Source organism: Macaca mulatta, chromosome 7 (assembly GCF_049350105.2).
Source record: "Macaca mulatta isolate MMU2019108-1 chromosome 7, T2T-MMU8v2.0, whole genome shotgun sequence".
NCBI classification, from domain to species: Eukaryota; Metazoa; Chordata; class Mammalia; order Primates; family Cercopithecidae; genus Macaca; species Macaca mulatta.
The window spans coordinates 21358658-21378286 of NC_133412.1; the positions used below are offsets into that span (position 1 = coordinate 21358658).

At 41.6% G+C, this 19629-nt stretch overlaps 1 protein-coding gene and 1 pseudogene across 3 annotated transcripts in view; both read right to left on the reverse strand.

The window, feature by feature from the left end:
- Nucleotides 1–19629, reverse strand: part of FRMD5 (FERM domain containing 5) — a 339478-nt gene that overhangs the window by 102748 nt on the left and 217101 nt on the right. The window lies entirely within an intron of this gene.
- LOC144329853 (actin, cytoplasmic 2 pseudogene) lies at nt 17480–18640 on the reverse strand (annotated as a pseudogene).

Genomic DNA, 19629 nt, shown 5'->3' on the forward strand with positions numbered 1-19629 from the left:
AGAGGCATAATTTTATATACCGTTTTTAAAACTTCATTTTTTTTTCTTTTTTTGAGACGGAGTTTCACTCTTGTTGCCCAGGCTGGAGTGCAATGGCGAAACCTAAGCTCACTGCAACCTCCGCGTTCCGGGTTGAAGTGATTCTCCTGCCTCAGTCTCCCAAGTAGCTGGGATTACACATGCCCGCCACCATGCCTGGCTAATTTTTTGTATTTTTAGTAGAGACAGGGTTTAAAACTTCACATTTAAATATAAGGATTTTTCAGTCCAGGCATGGTGGCTCATATAATCCCAGCACTTTGCCTGAGGTCAGGAGTTTGAGACCAACCTGGCCAACACAGCAAGACCTCATCTCTACTAAATATATATATATATATATATATATATATATATATATATATATATATACTCTCTCTCTATATATATAGTATGTATATAAAGATTTTCAGTAGAAAACATTTTGATGGTGCTTCATCTCCAAAGAAAGATATGACAGGCATTGAATATGCCTCAGATGTAGCAGAGCTCACACCTTGTTACTAAGAGAGTTCATAGAGCATGGAAGTCCAACCAACTCCATCTCTCTCTCAACCCCTTCTGCAGCACATCACACAACATCATGTGGAATGGGGTTAGGGAGGCCTTTAAATGCATCAATATATTAAAAAGCATATATGAGTTATTCACCTTTGGGTTAAATGGAATTTGTTTACTTAGATTTTCTTCACCTTATTTCCTTGAGTTTTAATTAAATATAGCTGTGACCATAGACTAATGGACAATAAGATTTGGCAGGGGTTAGCAGTTACTGATCTGATCTCTCACCTGATAAGAAAACTTTTCTGGCCGGGCGCGGTGGCTCAAGCCTGTAATCCCAGCACTTTGGGAGGCCGAGACGGGCGGATCACGAGGTCAGGAGATCAAGACCATCCTGGCTAACACGGTGAAACCCCGTCCCTTCTAAAAAACACAAAAAAACTAGCCGGGCGAGGTGGCGGGCGCCTGTAGTCCCAGCTACTCGGGAGGCTGAGGTAGGAGAATGGTGTAAACCCAGGAGGCGGAGCTTGCAGTGAGCTGAGATCCGGCCACTGCACTCCAGCCTGGGTGACAGAGCAAGACTCCGTCTCAAAAAAAAAAAAAAAAAAAAAAAAAAGAAAACTTTTCTATATCCAGTAGACCTGGGGCATCTTTGGGTGAACTATAAAAAGGTACCTCTTCCTCTGGGTAACCAATGCCAGGATACATGATATAGTTACTGCAGCACTGGCTGGATTTCAGCCCTAGTTGCCCCCTTGGCCAGGTGCCCTTGTACAATAACCTATACAACTGTACAGTCCTAATCTCAGGGCTATGGTTTTCCAGCCTCCACGTGAATAACAGAGAGCTCACCACCTCATACAGGTAATCCTATTCACCTTTGAACAGTTCTGTGGCAAGTTCTTAATAATAAGAAAACTCTCCTAGGTAACTTCTAGTGTGCAACTTCTACCCCCTGACCCTAGCTCTGCTTTCTGAAGGAAAAGAGATCATCTCCACTCAGGCTTCTACATAATAGCTTTTCAGATATTTGATATGATCCTATCCCATGTCTTCCAAGTCTTCCCTTCCCCAGGCTGAATATCTAATTCTTACAACTGGATCGTCATATGACTTCTTTTTAGATTTTGGTTAATATCTTATGTTATTTTGTTTGCTAATGCTAATTACTTTTTTTTTTTTTTGAGACAGTCTTGCTCTGTCTCACAGGCTGGAGTACAATGGCACGATATCTCGGCTCACTGGAACCTCCACCTTTTGGGGTCAAGCAATTCTCCTGCTTCAGCCTCCTGAGTAGCTGGGATTACAGGTGCCCACCACCATGCCCAGCTAAGTTTTGTACTTTTTAGTAGAGATGGGGTTTCACCATGTTGGTCAGGCTGGTCTCGAACTCCTAACCTCAGGTTATCCACCTGCCTTGGCCTCCCAAAGTGCTGGGATTACAGGTTTGACCAGGTATGAGCCTGGTCACTAACATTCTTTAAGTCAGAAGATCATATTGAGCATGATACTCCAAATATACTGCAGCATTATAATATAATACAGTGATTAAATCTTAATCTAAATGCTATATTTTCCTTAATACAACCCAAACCTCTATTTGTTTCCTTAATACAACCCAAACCTCTATGTAAGTTTAGAGAAACTTATACACCATTGGCTTATATCCTATTTGTGGATATCTGGAACCCCATTTCAAACATTCTCCTCTAAGTCAGGCCTCCTCAGTCTTCTACTTGTACAGTTTAACTGCTGGAACTAGATGCAGGATTTATGCCTAGTAAATTTCTTCTTGTTGATTTTGGCCCACTGTTTCAGTATGTTAGGATCCCATTGAACATATCGAATTAACTTTTTTTTTTTTTTTTTTTTGAGGTTACTCCAAAAGGGATCAGCTTGATCTTGAAGTTACTTGAAGAGGCACTTTCAATGCAAAGTGCTAAGTGGAACAGTTGGAGTAAGCAGTAGGCTGCTATGAAAGCACATAAAGCATCCTCTAGTGAAAGTGAGAGGCAAGGAAGAAAACTTTCCCATGGGAATAAAAATCTCAGGTGACTCCTTAAGGGTGAATGAGAGTTAGCCAAATGAAAAGGGTCACGGAAAGCAATCTAGGAGGAGAACGGCATGAGCAAGGATTCGGGATTACAGATATCTTTGACTGCCAACATCTTTTAGTGTCTTTCTCTTTTTGGACTCCTATGCAGTTGTCCAGAAATTATATGCTGCAGGTGCTCATTTAATTCTCTACTTATACTCTTCCTGGACAAGTTTCTATAGGTTAAGGCTGCTTGCTTTTTATGCCTTAGGACGGTCCCATTCCTGCATCTACCCTCCTTTTTCTTTCTTTGAGAAAGCACTGGAGTTAGTTAACTCCTACCCACACTCTGGCTTCTGTAAGCTTTTCTAAGAGAGGGCCATGCCTTATTCATTTTGGTGATTCTGGTTCCTAACACAGTGCTTGGCACGCCATAGGCATTTGACAAATGTTTAAAGTGTTGAAAAGCAAAACAACTATTCACAAATTCTAATATGCATAAACAATATGCTGCAAGATACAACCAGATTCATGTAGCTTTCTGACTTATCATAGAAAGCCTACTTTGTAGCCAGCAGAAATCAAAGGCTTTCTTTTTAATAAAAATGAAACAATAAGTTTTTGAGAATTTGTTATATGCAGATCCTTTTAATTGTTCAAAGCAGGTTCACAGAACAATGACTGGGGCTCTTGTGCCTTCTGACAATCATCTCCCAGAGTTGTTGAGCAATTTGCCAAGTTGCCTGCTGGCTCAAAGGTGAGAACCCCAGGCTACCTAAGCTCTGCCCAGTGATGCGGAATTGTCTCTCTCTTCTAATGTGCTCAGCTGGAACAGAATCGCAGAATGTCCAGAGCAGTGAACCATGAGGAATGAGAGCAGATTAGCTTAGCAAAAAGATAAACTAGGCATCGCCCAAGGGACATTGACAAGTGAGGTGACCTCATGCTTTGCTCTCAAATCAGAGTTCTCAAAAGTCATCTAAGCTAGAACATGCCAGGGAATACCAGAACTTCCTATTGGCAGAAAGTAGGAGAGATAAAACTAATAAGGAATGAAAGATGTAAAGAGGTATTTGCCTCAATATCTAAATTACGATTTCAGAATTCAAGAGCCAAAAAAGAGAAACATCTCCACTATCAATAAAACAAACAAACACAAAATAGATGAAAAACAAGAGACCATAAGATCACCCAACAGAGATATTCTTGGCAAATAAAATGCAGGGCCAATATAAAAGCAATAGAGAAGAGGAAAGCTGAAGGGCCAATAAACACTTGAAAGATGCTGGATTTCACTGGTGATCAGCAGTGAAACCACAATGAGACACCACTTTACACACAGTTATTAGCAAATATTTAAAACTCTAACAACAAGGAAAACCATAAAACGTTGCTGAGAGAAACGAAAGAAAACCTAAACAAACGGAGGGATATATCGTGTTTATAGATTTTAAGATTCAAAACTGTTAACATGTCAATTCTCCCCAAATTGGTCTATAGAGTCAATGCAATCTCAATTAAGATCCCAGGAGACTTTTTTGTAGAAACTAGCAAATGAATTCTAAAATTCATGTGGCAATAAAAGGATTTAGAATATGCAAAACAACTTTGCAAAAGAAGAACAAATTTGGAGGACTAATATGATCTAGATTCAAGATTATAAATCTACAATAACCAAGACAGTGTGGTACTGACACAAAGAAAGACAAATAGATCAACGGAACAGAATAAAGAGCCTATAAATAGACCCACACATGTTCATTTTCAACAAGGTGTAAAAGGGAATTCAGTAGAGAAAGGAAAGCCTTTTAAAGAAGTGGTGCTGGAACGGCAGGATATCTATGTGCTTAAAAAAAAAAAAGGAGAGGGAGACTTCAATTCATACCTTGTTCCATATTAAAAAAAAAAAGCCAACTTAAAGTGGATCATAGACCATAATGTACAACATAAAACTATAAAATTTATAGAAGAAAACATTTATAACCTTGGATTAAGCAAATACTTCTTAAATATAACACCAAAAACACAACCATAAAAAACAAATAGATAAATCTACTCATAAAATAAATTGATATGTTGGTCTTTATCAAAATTTAAAATTGTTTTTCAAAAGAAACTTGAGAGAATGACATGACATGCCAAGAACTAGGAGAAAATCTTTGCATTTATCTGATGAAGGACTTGTGTGTAGAATAAAAAGAACCCTTAAAATTCCATAAAAAAACAAGCAATGCAATTTTTTTAAAAAGGCAAAAGATTTGAACAGACACTTTACCAAAGGTATCTATGGATGGTGTCAGGGAGAGTTTTAAAAGGAAGAAAGTGAGAGAGAAGGCAACTCAACGGCCAAGCAGGTATATTTACAAGAATAAGCCTGTGAGGGGTCCCAGTCAGGAATCTGGCTGAGACCCCTTGACTGCTTACACGCTGAGGTTTTTATACTAAAGTTTCTTTTTTTATTTTTGAGACAAAGTTTTGCTCTTGTTGCTCAAGCTGGAGTGCAATGGCGTGATCTCGGCTCACTGCAACCTCTGCCTTCTGGGTTCAAGTGATTCTCCTGCCTCAGCCTACTGAGTAGCTGGGATTACAGGTGTGCACTACCACACCCAGCTAATTTCTCTGTATTTTTAGTAGAAACAGGGTTTCAACATGTTAGCCAGTCTGGTCTCGAACTCCTGACCTCAGGTTATACAGCTGCCTTGGCCTCCCAAAGTGCTGGGATTACAGGCGTGAGCCACTACTGTACCTGGCCTTATACTAAAGTTTCTATAAGGGAGGGGTTGGCAAAGTGCTAGCAGGTTGGAACTGTAGGGGGCTGGGGAAGGATGTGGTAAGGGCCAGGCTTTGTTGTGGTCAGGGTTGTTACTCCCTGTTAAGGTATGGGTGAGGTTGACCTTTGCTTTGTTTTTGAAAACACTGTCACCAAGGTAGGAAACACAGTCACCAAGGTAGAAAAATGGCATCACTATTGTTAATTCTCACATTCCCACCTCCTTGTATTATTATTATTTAGGAATAGGGATGTAGGTTGTCTTTGACTACTTCCTGCTGACTGGGGGTGGTGCATGGGAGAGGTGGCCTTCCTCTGGTGATGAAGTCATTCATTGTTGCTGTAGCAGGAATGCCTCCTTGATGTGTTATGTTATGGTGGTCTGAGCAATTGAGGTTACTCTTTCCAAAATAAACGTTTGAAAACAATTTATCAAGCAGGGTAAAAACATTAATATTAAGCAGATGACAATGAAAGGACCAATTAAAGGGAGTGCCCAATGGAGGAAAGAACTGAAGAAGTCAGCAGGTTGTTTGTGTAGGCGTTCCGCGATTTTTCTAAGTTTGGCTATTCCTTCTTGTACCAATCCAGATTTATTTGTAAAGAAACAGCATTCTTCTTGCAGGAAGAGGCATAGGCCTCCCTTTTCTGCAGCGAGGATATCTAGTCCCCTGCGATTTTGGAGTACTACTGTTGCTAGGGAGTTTATCTGGTCAGCAAAGGTCAACCTCTCCCATACCTTTAGCAGACAGTAACAACTCTGACTACAACAAAGACTGACTGGCCCTTACCACATCCTTCCCCTGCCCCTACAGTTCCAACCTGCCAGCACATCCCCAACCCCTCCCTATAGAAACTTTATTATAAAAACCTCAGCTTATAAGCAATCAGGGTCTCAGCCAGATTCCTGACTGGGACCGCTTGCAGGCCTATTCTTGTAAATAAACCTGTTTGGCCATGAAGTTGCCTTCTCTCTCACTTCCTTCCTTTTAAAAATCTTCCTAATAGATGGCAAATAAGCAGATGAGAAGCTCAATATCATTAGTCATTAGCAAAATACAAATGAGATACCATCACAAATACATACCATTACAAATACAAAAGAGATACAGCTACTAGAATGGCTAAAGTGAAAAAGATTGACCCTACCAAGGGTTGGCAAGCACATGTGCAGGTACTAGAACTCTCATACGTTGCTGGTAAGAATGTAAACATCATAATAATGTTTACTAATCAGGGAAAGAAGGGGCTGCGATTGAGTTGGGGTACATGGGCAGGGCTTCTAGAGTAGGTGGCAACGTTCTATTTCATGATCTAGGTGATGTTCACTTTATAATGATTAAGACAAACTTTTGGTTAACATGATTTTTCTGAATCTCCATGTGTTTTTGTAATCAAAAAGTTTCACCCAGGCTGGAGTGCAGTGGCGCAATATCGGCTCACTGCAACCTTCACCTCCCGGGTTCAAACAATTCTCCTGCCTCAGCCTCCCAAGTAGCTGGGATTACAGGTACCTGCCACCACACCCAGCTAGTTTTTGTATTTTTAGTAGAGATGGGATTTCACCATGTTGGCCAGGTGGTCTCGAACTTCTGACCTCAGGTGATTCACCCTCCTTGGCCTCCCAAAGTTCTGGGATGATAGGCATGAACCATCATACCCGACCAAGTTTTCTTTTAAAACAAAAAGTTCTTTAGCCTTTACTCTACTGGATAAATATAGGTTTTTTGCATGTTAAGTTTGCTTAAAGGAAGATGGAATTCTACTGGCAAAATGCTGTCTCCTAAATCTCCAGTAAGTAAGCTTGTACGTTTGAGGACAACACTATTTTTGGCAATGTATAAAATGCTTATAGAAAGGGTTCAATTTGTGGCTGGGTGCAGTGGCTCACGCCTGTAATCCCAGCACTTTGGGAGGCCGAGGTGGGCGGATCACCTGAGGTCAGGAGTTCAAGACCAGCCTGGCCAACATGGCAAAACCCTGTCTCTACTAAAAAAAAATACAAAATTAGCCGAGCATCATGGCAGGTGCCTGTAATCCCAGCTACTCGGGAGGCTGAGGCAGGAGAATTGCTTGAACCTGGGAGGTGGTGGCTGCAGTGAGCCGAGATCGCGATATTGCACTCTAACCTGGGTTATAAGAGTGAAACTGTCTCAAAAAAAAAAAAAAAAAAAAAAAAAGGGTTCAATTTGCTTCCCGTAGCATGTTCGTCTAGCTCCTACACCTCCACACTCTTATAGGCAGATACTGATCTATGGTTATTTAGATGCAGGGAAATGCCACTAGAGTCCATTGTTGAGGCAAGGGACTGGGACCTGAACTCAGTATTATAAGGCTTAAAAATGGTAGTCTTTTCTGAGATTCAAAATAGGTTATTCCTCATGAATTGGATGAGGGTAGTGGAGGAAGGGCATTTGGAAATAACACGTACATTATTGACCAAAAAGAAACATAGATAGCAGTACATAAAACTATTGGACGATTTCTTTCTCTCCAGTTCAAAAGTCCAAATGAATTGTCATCAGGCATTAGTGGAGATATTCTGAATATTTTTTAAATCTTCCTTTTCATGAAGAATTTCCAGAGTGATTGTACTTTACTTTTATCCACTGTTCTTCACAAATCATAGAAAAGCCTGGGAAGTGTCCCAGAATGGTTAAATAAGCGATAAAGCAGAATGTTTCTTACTTAAAAAAAAATTAAAGCAGCAGCAACATAGAAGTTGGGCGATGCTGTGAAAATAAAGACTTGAAGAACAAAACCAACTCTAATTGGAGAACAGAGTATTTAGGGTAAAGGAACCAGGACATATTAGATTATAGTTGAATTCCAAGACCAATGTGCTGCTCAGAATCCTAGATGTTCCATTTGAATTCCTCCTGTCTTTGCTTTGAAATACTAGTCTATAAATCTAATTGATTATAAGTGTGATTTCCCTAGATGCTTGTTTACTCATTTAATGTAGTACTGTACTGCTTTTAATAAGGTATTCAGGCCCTATAAAGTATGCTTCCAAAAAAATCAAAAGCTACACTTAAGTGTTTCTCTAATAAAATCTACCTCCGCTTAAGTATAAGTGGGACCTCAACTATGCCAGCTTTTCTAATAGGGGACTGTCCCACTCCTGCAGGAGTCCTTCAGAAAACTGAGAATGCTGACGGAGTGTGGGAGATATCCTTAATATCATTGCTATTAGAAAATTAGTACTGGGGAAAATAACTCAGCATTTCGAATACAATATCCCCCATTAAGCCTTCAAACAAACATTTCCTTATTTACCTCCTAAAGACTTTTCTGCTACCATTTAAGTCATTGGATCTTTAGATGCTTTCTTGCCTCTGATTTTAATGAGAAGCTGGCCCCTGTTTCTCTTTCAATACCCCCTGGCTTGTGGTGCTAGATCTTTCTACTCTTGACACCATTCTTGTCTCTTGACAATTTTCCCTCAATTGAAAGATATGAAACTGAGTATCACTGAAAATGTCAACACCCAAACCACACATCTGAAATCTGAGTATTTTTTTTATCTTAAAGCTGGTCCCAGTTGGAGGTAGCCTAGAAGAACGAAAATACATGTTATTTAATGAAGGAGAATATTTCAGTAAAGTTAAAGCTGGGCTTATTTTGGCTAGACACAATGGGTTGTGGGTGCTGCTCATTTTCGTATATTCATTATACAATTGACTCTTGAACAATGCAGGAGTTAGGGGTACTGACCCCCTCCCACCTGGTACAGTAAAAAAAATCTACCTATAAAATTTGACTCCCCCAAAACTTAACTACTGACAGCTTACTGTGGACCAGAAGGTTTACTGAAAACATAGTCAATTTCTCACACACACACACACACACAATTTTGAGACAGAATTTCACTCTGTTTCCCAAGCTGGAGTGCAGTGATGTGATCGTGGCTCACTGCAGCCTCCGTCTCCTGGGTTCAAGTGATCTTCATGCCTCAGCCTCCCAAGTAGCTGGGATTACAGGAATACACCACCAGGCTTGGCTAATTTTTGTATTTTTAGTAGACCTGGGGTTTCACCATGTTGGCCAGGCTGGTCTCAACCTCCTGTCCTCAAGTGATCCATCCACCTCAGCCTCCCAAAGTGCTGGGATTACAGGCATGAACCACCTGGCCTTAACACATATTTTGTATGTTATATGTGTTATCTACTGTATTCTTACAATAAATTAGAGAAAAAGACATTATTAAGAAAATCACAAGGAAGAGGAAATATATTTACTATTCATTTAGTGTAAGCGGATTATCATAAAGGTCTTCATCCTCGTCTTCATGTTGAGTAGGCTGAAGAGGAGGAGGAAAAGAGGTTGGTCTTATTGTCTTGGGAGTAGCAGAGGTGGAAGAGGTAGAGGAGGTGGAAAGAGAGGCAGGAGAAGCCAACACGGTGGTGTAACTTTATGGAAATACATTGTAATTTCTGATTTTTTTGCTTTTTCATTTCTCTAAAAATGTTTCTATCTGGTACCATTTCTTCTTCCACTTTCTGCTTTAGTTTTAGTGTTCGTATCATAGAAGGATTCATGTCACACAAGAAGTCAAAAACAGTCTTGAATAATTAGAACCCTTCTGCTAGCCTGTCTCATGTCAATTTGCTTTCTGGTCCTGCTTCTTCTACATCTTCTTCCTCATTGTTTAGCACTGATTCAGAAGCACTCATCTCTATCAAGTTGTCTTCTGTGAATTTCTCTGGTGTGGTGTCTATTAACTCTTGCAGTTCTTCAAGATCCATATTTTAATCCGTTAACCCTCTCCCCTCTCCCCGACTTTTCTGCCATTATCTACAATCTCTTTCATGATTTGATTAGCTCTGTCATAAACCCTGTGAAGTCATGTACAACATCTGAATACAGTTTTCTCCAGCAGGAATTTATTATTTTGAGCTTGATGGCTTTCATGGCTTTTTCTATAACGATGGCGTCTCCAATGGTGTAATCCTTCTAGACTTTCATGACGTTCTCTCTATTGGGGTTCTCGTCCATAGGGTTGACATCCTTCTGTAGTTCCATGTGAAATGGGTCTTAAAGGTCCTTATGATTCCCTGACCTAGAGGCTGAAGCTGAATTAGAGATGTTGTGTTTCGGGGCAAGTAGACCACGTCGATGTCTTTGGTGTTGAACTCATGGGGTTCTGGGTGGCCAGGGGCATTGTTTGATATCAAAAGAACTTTAAAAGGCAGTCCTTTACTGGCAAGGTGCTTCTTGACATCAAGGACAAAACATCAATGGAATCAATCCAGTAAAAGGATTCTTGTTGTCCAGGTGTTCTTTTTGTACAACCCAAAGCCTAGCAGCTGGTGTTTATCTTTTCACTTTAATGCTTGAGGGTTAGCAGCTATACAGATAAAGGCAGTCCTGATTAGAAACTCAACTGCATTTGTACAAAACAGTAGAGTTAGCTTATCCCTTCCTGCCTGAAATCTTGGTGCTCACTTCCTTACTAATAAGTGTCCTTTGTGACATTTTTCCCCCCAGAATAGGGCACTTTCATCTGCATTAAGAATTCAATTTTTATACTTCATTAGGGGAGAAATGGAACTTTAGCAATCCTACCAAGAAGTTTTTAAAGAACACACTGAGTCTTTATTAGTTGTATTTTTAGGCTGGATGCAGTGGCTCACACCTGTAATCCCAGCACTTTGGGAGGCCAAGGCGGGTGGATCATGAGGTCAGGAGATCGAAACCATCCTGGTTAACACGGTGAAACCCTGTCTTTACTAAAAATACAAAAAATTAGCCGGGCGTGGTGGTGGTCGCCTGTAGTCCCAGCTACTCGGGAGGCTGAGGCAGGAGAATGGTGTGAACCCGGGAGGTGGAGCTTGCAGCGAGCCAAGATCGCGCCACTGCATTCCAGCACTCCAGCCTGGGTGACAGAGCGAGACTCCATCTAAAAAAAAAAAAAAAAACAACCTGTATTTTTAAGTATTTTTTTTTGGAAAGGAAAGACAGAAAATGAAAATAATTACCTAAAAACAGACCTCTGATACGGTTTCCAAAAAACATAAGGTTTTATTTTTAAAATCAGGGTATGAGATTTACTGTAAAATATTTATTGAGGCTAATGTGAGCCTTCAGTTGGAAAGAAAAAACTAGATAGTCACTTGCAAACTAAATTTCCCCAGGTGTCTTTTTTGATTTTTTTTTTTTTTTTTTTTTTGGCGATGGAGTTTTACTCTGTCACCCAGACTGGAGTGCAGTGGTGTGATCTCAGCTCACTGCAATCTCCACTTCCCAGGGTCAAGTGATTCTCCTGCCTCAGTCTCCTAAGAAGTAGCTGGGATTACAGGCATGCACCACCACACCTGGCTAATTTTTGTATTTTTAGTAGAGACAGGGTTTCACCGTGTTGGTCAGGCTGGTCTCAAACTCCTGACCTCAAATGATCCACCTGCCTCAGCCTCCCAAAGTTTGGGGATTACAGGTGTGAGCCACCGTGCCTGGCCCCAATCTTCTAATTTTTAAAGATACTCTTTCCCTTCTTTTTATTCTGAGATCTAATGTATCTATACATAAGCAAACTAGGTACTTTACATTTTTGTACCAGCCTTCAATGTAAACCTTAACGTAAATCATTAATGGAGCCTTTTCTGGCACCCCAAGTTGAAAAGTTATAATAGGGAGGCTGTGAGGATTTTTTTTTTTAGCCTATGGACCAGTATTTACACTAGTTTCCTTGATCTGGTTTCCTCAGCTATAAAAATACAGTCCTAGCTCCTCCAAAAGTCTGTTACAGCCAGCAAGATTCACAACTGCCAAATCACCCAGGATTTTGTATTTCATTTAAGAAGTCTGACAATGTTTTTATGCACAATATGATACAGCCAAAACCACATTTGCCTGGGAATCAGAAAACCTGAGTTCTAGTCTAAATCTAGCCGTAAACAAACTGTGCAACATATCTAAGTTTGTTGACCATTTGGGGTCTCAGCAGAGAAAACAAAAATTTTGGAATCAGAATTGAAGCAGAAGAGTACTAAGGTACCCCCCCGCCCCCACCACCGTCTCCACCTCTGGCTCTAAAATGTCATGTTGTTGTGAAATGCTATCTTTCATCTTCTGGGGCCTAGTGAGAGGCCAGGGTCCCAGGCAGCAAGTGCTAGAGAAAAGGTAAGGATAATTTATAATGAAGTCCCTTGATCTCAGTTTCCCTGAACTATGCACCTCTTCAGACTTTAAAATGGCTACAAGACACACTAGCATTTCAAACACTGCTGTTGCCTATGACAGGTGAACTCAGGGAGATTAGGAAGTAGCAAAATTCTGTTTTTGTTTTTCTTCAAGACAGAATAGGTATGTAAGCATTAACTGTTACTATTATACATACTATTCAACATTCCCCATTCATTTTTCATGAACTCACACAACATATCAAAGGGATGATGCTCTACTCCTTAGTGCGTCTCTCAGAACTACAGACAGACTCATTTCTCTCTGTCAGCAAACGTGAAGGCCAGAGTCTTCAGTTGTGAAAATATCTTACGGAAATAGAAAAAGCTTTACAGAATAGTATATTCAACCCCCACACAACCCCACATTCCCATCTTCTCTATACACTGCCTCCAGAAACAAGCACTGTGTGCACAAGTCAAACAGATACCTAAGCCCCCAGTGGACAGCAGCTTAGGCACCAGTGGGCAGGCACAGAGCAGGCAGAGGGTAAGCACTGGAGCAGGACTGGATTAAGGCCTCCAGAGCTGCTCCAGGCCTCCATAGCTCCTACTACCTCAACAATCCTTGCCACAACTGCTTTCCCATTCACTACAGAGAAACCCACTTGAGCATCTCTCTTCAGATGTTATTCCACAGATACACATAGAAAAAAATCACCACAGGAGAGTTTGAAAAAGATGATGATCAATGACTTTGACTGTGTCCCACAGGATGGAAATTAGGGTGAAAGACTGGGAGTTTGGGGTGGGCGCAGTGGCTCACGCCTGTAATCCCAACACCTTGGGAGGCTGAGGTGGGCAGATCACTTGAGGTCAGGAGTTCAAGACTAGCCTGGCCAATACGCTGAAATCCTGTCTCTACCAAAAATACACAAATTAGCCGGGCATGGTGGCATACACCTGTAATCCCAGCTACTTGGGAGGCTGAGGTAGGAGAATCGCTTGAACCTGGGAGGCGAAGGCTGCAGTGAGCCGAGATCGCGCCATTGCACCCCAACCTGGGTGACAGAACAACTCTGTCTAGAAAAAAAAAAAAAAAAAAGGTCAGTCGCAGTGGCTCACACCTATAATCCCAGCACTTTGGGAGGCCGAGGCGGGCAGATCATGAGGTCAGGAGATTTCATCCTGGCTAACACGGTGAAACCCCGTCTCTACTAAAAATACAAAAAATTGGCCGGGCGTGGTGGCGGCTGCCTATAGTCCCAGCTACTCGGGAGGCTGAGGCAGGAGAATGGCGTGAACCCAGGAGGTGGAGCTTGCAGTGAGCCAAGATCGTGCCACTGCACTCCAGCCTGGGTGACAGAGTGAGACTCCGTCTCAAAAAAAAAAAAAAAAAAAGAAGAGGAAAAAGATTTGGCATTTGGAACCATCAGTTCTAGTTCCTACTCTGCCTGTAACCCCGGTTACTTGCCATGGGCAAGTCATCTGGCAACTCTGGCCTTAGTTCTCTCACTTATAAAATGAGTAGATTTGACAAAACAATCTCTAGTATATTTGTCAGATATAAACTTCTATCAGTCTATAGTAAAATTACTAAGAACTAGGAAAGCATAGTTTATATTATAAATCAAACTTAGCTATAATATGGAAAGCATTTAAATATATAGATTCTGAGGCCCCACCCAGGACCTTTACAGAGTTCCTTACACAACTGACTGGGCAGTATGACCAAAGGATAAGGATGAGCTGGCTGGCTGAACCTGTGCTAGTATTCAGGAACTGACATTCTGTGGGGTAATCAGTATTCACATTAATGAATGGAAAAATGTCTATTTAATTTGCCAATGATCACAAGCTAGCAGGGCAAATCAGTATTTCAAACAAATTTAGAGATTGAAGGAGAGTGGTCAGAAGCCAAGAGCATAAATGTCAGAGAGGAAAGATCAAATGTACTGCCCTGGAGAAGAAAGAAAAAGTTCACTAAGATGAAGTTAGTAAGGCTATATATATCAGCAAAAGATCTGAATGTCAGAGTAGATAACTGACCAGGAATCAGAACATTAGCAGTGGGCCTGAAGGAATGTAGGAATTGACTGAGGTTGTCCTTGCTTTGCATGGTTCTAAAATGAAAGAATGTCAGTCCCCAAACCATAGGGTTGAAATTTCAGTTGCCATGGTTTATTAACTGTGAGTAATTAAATGAAGTACAAACTTGATTGCTAGCTCTTCAGTTCACAACATAAATAACAGATGTGTATCATGATCAGTGACAAATCACGTCACTTCTTTCACAGTCTGTCGGTGACTAGTAACTGTGCATCTGTTATTCAGTTAATGCACAAACAACAAAGTGTGCAGTGGGGTTGCCTCCTTGTCTTCCAATGATGAAACCCAAAAACAGATAACTGAAAGAGGGAACTGGCTAACAAAGATGAAAATGCAGCAAAGTAACAAAAAGTGGTAACGGTAATGTACATAGGGTTATAGAAGAAATAGCTAACTGTGAGATTATTGACATTGCTGCTATATAAGGGACTCTAGATATGCACCAGAGGAACTTAGTGAAGGAAAACTGATCTATGTAAATGAGGAAAGTGGTTGGGACAAAAGGTATGAAGATGTCCCAGAGGAAGTGATGCTGGCAAAAACTTCACATTAAAGAAACTCTTGCAGATATTTCATGACACTGAAAGCACAAAGTGTAAAATATTGGAAGCTCATTCAAACTTAGAAGGGAGTATGATGACAACTCACCAAGGCACAGAAAAGGTGTTTTCTCAGTATCATAAACCATATGACAAAAAGGAGGCAAGTACGATTCAAATTACTTGGGATTTTTTTTTTTTTTTTATAAATACGGACACACCTGGTTTTATTGTGCTTCGCTTTATTGTGCTTTGTAGATATTGTGGGGTTTTTTTTTAAATAAATCGAAGGTTTGTGGCAACCCTGCACTGAGTCTTTCAGCACCATTTTTCCAACAGCACGTGCTCATTTTGTGTGTCTGTCACATTTTGTTAATTCTCACAATATTTCCAACTTTTTCATGATATCTGTTATGTTAATCTGTGATCAGTGATCTTTGATGTTACTATTCCAATTGTTTTGGGGTGCCATGAACCACACGCATAGAAGACAGTGAACATAACCCATAAATGTGTGTGTCCTAACAGCTCCACTGACAGGGTATTCCTCCATTTTCCTCCCTCTCTTCAGGTTTTCCTATTCCTCCAGATACCACAATATGGAAATTAGGCCAATTAATAACCCTAAAATGGCCTCTTTAAGTGTTTAAGTGAAAGGAAGTCACATGTCTCTTAACTTTAAAGCAAAACCTAGAAATGATTAAGCTTAATGAGAAAAACACGTTGAAAGGCCAAAAGCTAGGCATCTTGTGCCAGTTAGCCAAGTTGTGAATGCAGAGAAAAAATTCTTGATGGATATTCAAAGTGCTACTCCAGTGAACACATGAATGGAAAAGTGAGAGAGCCTTCTTGCCAACATGGAGAAAGTTTTAATGGTCTAGATAGAACAGCGGTCCTCAACCTTTTTGGCACCAGGGACCAGTTTTGTGGAAGACAATTTTTCCACGGACCAGGTTGCAGGGGGGTTTGGGATGATTCCAGCACATTACAGTTATTGGGCACTTTATTTCTATTATTACATTTTTTTCTTTTTTTGAGACGGAGTCTTGCTCTGTTGCCCAAGCTAGAGTGCAGTGGTGTGATCTTGGCTCACTGTAACCTCAGCCTCCTGGGTTCAAGCAATTCTCCTGCCTCAGCCTCCCAAGTAGCTGGGACTATAGGCATACACCACCATGCCTGGCTAATCTTTGTATTTTTAGTAGCCATGGGGTTTCACCGTGTTGGCAAGGCTAGTCTCAAACTCCTGACCTCAAGCGATCCCACCTGCCTTGGCCTCCCAACGTGCTGGGATTACAGGTGTGAACCACCATGCCCAGCCTATTATTACATTGTAATATATAATGAAATAATTATAAATTCACCATAATGTAGAATCAGTGGGAGCCCTGAGCTTGTTTTCCTACAATTACACAGTCCCATCTGGGGGTGATGGGAGACAGTGACAGATCATCAAGCATTATTCTCATAAGGAGCATGCAATCCAGATCCCTCATGTGCACAGTTCACAGTGGGGTTCGTGCTCCTATGAGAATCTAATGCTGCCAGTGATCTGACAGGAGGCGTAGCTCAGATGGCAATACAAGTGATGGGGAGCAGTTGTAAATACAGATGAAGCTTGTCTTGCTCACCCATCACTCACCTCCTGCTGTGTGGCTTGGTCTGTGGCCTGGGGGTTGAGGATCCCTGAGACAGAAGATCAAACTAGCCACAACATTCCCTTAAGCCAAAACCTAATGCAGAGCAAGGTCCCCAGCATTGAGGCAAGACCCTTTTACAGCAAAAAGATTACTACTCACTGAAAGCTCAGATGGTCATTAGCATTTTTTTTAAGCAACAAAGCATTTTTTAAGGAAGGTATGTGTGTTGTTTTTTAAGACATATGCTACTGCACACTGAACAGACTACAATATAGTGGAAACATAAGTGTTTTTTTTTTAAGGCATGCACTTTTATTCAACTGGTCTCAAGTCAGTGTACGGGTATGCCCTGGCTACCTCCACCCACTCCCAGGGAGACCAAAAGCCTTCATACATCTCAAGTTGGGGGACAAAAAAGGAGGGCCACGAAGGCCGAGCATTCAAAATAAAACAAAATAACGAAGTATTAAGGCGAAGATTTAAAAAATGTTGCATTACATAATTTACACGAAAGCAGTGCTATCACCTCCCCTGTGTGGACATGGGAGAGGATTGGGCCATTCTCCTTAGAGAGAAGTGGGGTGGCTTTTAGGAGGGCAAGGGACTTCCTGTAACAATGCATCTCACCATATTTGGAATGACTATTAAAAAAAATGTACAATCAAAGTCTCTCGCCACATTGTAGAACTTTGGGGGATGCTTGCTCCAACCAACTGCTGTCACCTTCACCATTCCAGTTTTTAAATCCTGAGTCAAGCCAAACAAAACAAAACAAAATTAAAAAAGTCATGCCAATCTCATCTTGTTTTCTGCACATCTTGTTTTCTGCGCAAGTTAGGTTTTGTCAAGAAAGGGTGTAATGCAACTACATCACAGTCTACCTAGAAGCATTTGCGGTGGACGATGGAGGTGCCTGACTTGTTGTATTCCTGCTTCCTGAGCCACATCTGCCGGACAGTGGACAGCTGGGCCAGGACGGAGCTGCCAATTCACATGGAGTACCTGCGCTTGGCAGGAGCAATACTCTTGATCTACATCATGCTGGGCGCCAGGGCGGTGATCTTCTGCATCCTATCAGCGATGCCAGGGTACATGGTGGTGCTGCCAGACAGCACTGTGTTGGCATACAGGTCCTTGAGAATGTCCACATCACACTTCATGATGGAGTTGAAGGTAGTTTCATGGATGCCACAGGATTCCATGCCCAGGAAGGAAGGCTGGAAGAGCACCTCGGGGCAGCGGAACTGCTTGTTGCCGATGGTGATGACCTGGCCATCGGGCAGCTTGTAGCTATCTCCAGGGAGGAGCTGGAGGCCACCATGGCCCTCTCCTGCTCGAAGTCCAGGGTGACATAGCACAGCCTCTCCTTGATGTCATGCACCATTTCTCACTTGTCTGTGGCGGTGAAGATGTAGCTGTGCTAGGTGAGGCTCTTCATAAGGTAGTCAATCAGGTCCGGGCCAGCCAGGTCCACATGCAGGATGGCGTAGGGGAGGGCATACTCCTTGTAGATGGGCACAGTGTGGGTGACCCCGTCACTGGAGTCCATCACGATGTCAATGGTATGGCCAGAGGTGTACAGGGGCAGCACGGCCTGGATGGCTACGTACATGACTGGTGTGTTGAAGATCTCAAACATGATCTGGGTCATCTTCTTGCGGTTGGCCTTAGGGTTCAGGGGGCCTTGGTCAGCAGCATGGGGTGCTCCTTGGCAGCCACACACAGCTCGTTGTAGAAGGTGTGGTGCCAGATCTTCTCCATGTCGTCCCAGGTGGTGATGATGTCCTGCTCGAATGGGGTACTTCAGGGTCAGGATGCCTCTCTTGCTCTGGGCCTCATCGCCCACATGAGTCCTTCTGACCCATGCCCACAATCACACCCTGGTGCCTGGGGTGCCCCACGATGGAGGGGAAGGTGGCCCAGGATGGGCATCGTCACTTGCAAAGCCGGCCTTGCACATGCTGGAGCCGTTGTCAACAAGCACAGTGATATCATCATCAGTGGTGAGCTGGCGGCAGGTGTGGATGGGAGGCGGAGCGGCGAGGGCGAGGCTCTGTGCTCGCAGGGTGGACACGGTCTCAGCAGAAACATAAGTTTGATATGCACTGGGAAACCAAAATATTTGTCTGACTTTGCTTTTTTGTGATACTTGCTTTATTGCAATGGTCTGGAATCAAACCTGCAATGTCTCTGAGGTATGCCTATAAATAAAACTTCATTCCTCATTATTTATAATGTTTTAAATTACAGCTTACTAACATTAGTTTTACTGTTTTTTTCATTTCTCTATACATATATAACCAATAGTAATAGAGTTTCAAATGTTTTGACACACATTTATGTATCATAAATTTTCTCATTGATTATTAAGATCATATAGAGTCAGTTAGCATGGTAATTTTTGGTCTCACACTAGTGTGCAAAGCAAAAACTACAAGTATTTAGGAAACACGAGGTGAGTTTTTCACTCTACTAAGTACTCATCAGATATTTCTACAGCACTGGGTCCAGTTTAAGCTTTACAACCAAAGATGGGCATGGAAAATGAAGGAGAAGGTAATAATAACAGGTAAGATACTAAAAAAAACTGGCCATAGAAAAACTGTTTAAGGAATTTGATAGATTTTAGCCACTGAAAAGACAGTTGAAGTGGTAATTTAACTATGGCTGATCTTCAATGACCTTTCCATAAAGGACACTGACTAGTCATTATACATCTCTATAGATGACTGAACAAACAAAAACCAGTTTTAAGTGGAACATGATGGATTTGGGTTAACTTAAAAATGAACTTACAGTGAAAGAGGTACTATATATCTGGAACAGATTTCAAAGACAGCTCTGCAATTTTATTTCTGGAAGTCCTAAAATGAACAATTAG